Source organism: Parambassis ranga, unplaced genomic scaffold, assembly GCF_900634625.1.
Source record: "Parambassis ranga unplaced genomic scaffold, fParRan2.1 scaffold_24_arrow_ctg1, whole genome shotgun sequence".
NCBI classification, from domain to species: Eukaryota; Metazoa; Chordata; class Actinopteri; family Ambassidae; genus Parambassis; species Parambassis ranga.
In genome coordinates this window covers 678,906-681,721 of record NW_021144797.1, presented here as the reverse complement: position 1 = coordinate 681,721, position 2,816 = coordinate 678,906, and the positions used below count along the sequence as shown (strand labels likewise).

The following is a 2,816-nucleotide window of genomic DNA, read 5'->3' as shown; positions in this document are numbered from 1 at the left end:
ACAAACACCAATAAATATGTTATATGAATGGAATTTAAGTATGTTGTTTTTAGCTCTTACGAAGACCAAACTAGCTCAAAGTGTGTGTGTGTGTGAGTTCTCAGGTGCTCAGTGCTCAGGTTTCGAGGAATATTGTTTGAAAAATGCATTTGCTTCTTTATAATATATATATTGTTGATCATCTTTATATTGTTATATTATATATTGTTGTCTTCATATGTTATATTATAGTATTTACATTGTTTATATATATCTTGTTTATAATATTGTTTATATATATATATATTAGGGGTGGGACGGTTCAGGAAAAAAATCCAGTTCAGGGCGCGTGTTCTGTTCGGTTGTGGACATGCGCATCAAGTAATGCAGGGAGGTGTTTTTACCACAGCATAGAGATGAGTGTTGGCAACTTGGCGTCTCTCTCACTACATTTGGCGCTTTCCAAACTTTTTTTAATCAAAAGCAACTAGTGACTCTCTCTGGTGACTTTTGAAAACTGACGTGAAATCATTCTGCAGTCAGTCCTCGACAAGCAGCGGCCGTGAGCTCCTCCCCCGCCTCAACGCATTCACAGCTGGTCACTCTCACTGTAGCGTCAGCTGCAGCAGAGCAGAGACCCACAGCACTCTGCGTCCAACCATGCACAAAGCTGCCGCTAGTCCCATCAATGCTTACAGAGCGGGATGTAAATAGCATATCTCAATGGCAAAAATAAAAACACATGCATCAGTACTGTTGCATAGCTTAGTGTAGTCATAAGGCTGTTCCATACTCTGCGAGACAAAGAGCGGAGAACATGCTCCACGGGTGGTAAGAGATAAAAAAAAGGTCTTTTCCGCACTGAGGTACCATACTCCGCGAGACGTGTATGTGCAGAACTCATACGGCCCGCCCACTGCAGCGCACGCCGTGTATACTACAGGGAATTTCTTGCCACCGGGATCACCACTTTTACTATTCTGCACACTGCGTTTTGCCTTTGCAAATCTGTCGCACAGGTAGCGCCACTTTTTGCGACACACACTCTCTTCTGTGCAGAGTATCGTTGCTATCTCCTTCCAGGAGTTGTTGGCCATCAGCGTGTCTTTGTAGGTCCTCAACGATGTATTGTAGAGATGCTCGTATCTCCTCACTGCCTCAGCAAGCTGCTCCTCAAAACATCCATTGTTGAATTAATTAAATCTGTTGAATCAGTGCTGTTTACACACCTACCTATATACCTGGAGAGGCTCTTGCGCTTCTCCACTTTCATCTTGATGGTCGTGCCGGGAAGACAAGCAGGTGGTGGTAAAGGAAGCTGGCCATTCTTGAGAGCGGACCCAAAGTTGCTCTTATCAAAAACTCCTCCATCGCTCTCTTTGCCATAGGCACCCACGTCGACCATGGTAAATCTATGTCGCGCGTCACACACAGCCAACAAAACAATGGAGTGCTGACCTTTGTAATTAAAGTAGTCACTTCCTGCTCTTGGAGGTGCTTTGATTTTCACATGTTTTCCATCTATAGCCCCAACACAATTTGGAAAATTCCACAGCCTCCAAAAGTCCACAGCTATGTCGGCCATCTGTGTCGGTGATGGAAAGGCCACAAACTCGTTCTGCAGGGCAAGCCAGATGGCCTTGGACACTTCGGAAACAGTATTACAAACTGTTGTCAGTCCCAATTTGTAGCTGGCGGCAACACTGACCTGTGAGCTCCCAGAAGCTAATATGCGCAGTGTGACTGCCAATCTCCTGGATAGAGATGGGCATGCTGTGTGTGGGTGCATGCTGGATGAACGGCGTGATCCGACGGACAAGGTCGTCAAAACGTCCGGCCGACATCCTGAAATAGCTAAAGTGCCTCTCGTCATCCATCTGCCGCATCTGTTGCACCAGGACTCTGTACTCTCCCTGCTCGACTCTCGTTGCATTGAGTGGCCGGACGTGCCACCTACGTTGCCTTTTTCTCGCAAACTCCGTGCATAGCAGCAACAACTCCTCTTCTTCTTCTTCCTCTTTATGCATGTTCGTCTCCTCGTCCATCTGCACTAACAAAGCTGCAAAATCCATAATGTCAGCTGCTGTACCTTCCTCTGTTCGCAAACACTGGAGGTGGGCTGTGTGTGATGTTGTTCCTGTTTGGTGTCTGACATGCGCTGCAGTGGGCGGGCCGTATGAGGAGTTCTGCACACACGCGTCTCGCGGAGTATGGTACCATACCCACATACTGGGTGATGACGTCCTCCTGCAGGTGTTACTGTGGAACAACTGCTCTAGATTGGGTCTGAATAGAACTTTGTTAGCTTTGTAAAGCTGTGTGGTAGTTAGAGAGGAACTGAAAAGTGTCAACAACAAGGAGTTGGTGTCCAATGGAATACAGTTAAACACCAGGGCTCGTCCGGGATTTGAACCCGGGACCTCTCGCACCCTAAGCGAGAATCATACCCCTAGACCAACGAGCCATGTGTGACCTCTTATTTTTCATGTGTCAGTCGGTGGAAGAACAACACAAAGCACATGTTCTTCTTAGTTTGACATTGGTAAAGATATGAACAATAATTTCTTCTAATTGTGTCAACAAAGATTGAACACTTTGCATATCACTGTCCTCCACGAGGAGACTGTCCTCCATGTCTAGATAAGGCTTGCTGTCTAGCAGCTGGAGAAATGTCTTTTTGTGGCTGTGGCATTAGCTCAACATTGAATCATAAAGTTTGTTGCATAACAGGAAGTGGTCTTGTATTAGGGTGTGACCCTCCTGAGAAGCAGAACCTCTCCTTTATAGGGCTGTCTTGATAACTGCCTCTCATTTCCACCTGTTGTCTGTTCCATTTG

At 46.0% G+C, this 2,816-nt stretch overlaps 1 non-coding gene across 1 annotated transcript; it reads right to left on the bottom strand.

Moving 5' to 3' along the window:
- Positions 1-2,371: 2,371 nt before the first annotated feature.
- Positions 2,372-2,443, bottom strand: trnap-agg (transfer RNA proline (anticodon AGG)). Its single transcript has one exon. It is a non-coding gene; the product is annotated as a tRNA-Pro (tRNA).
- Positions 2,444-2,816: the final 373 nt, after the last annotated feature.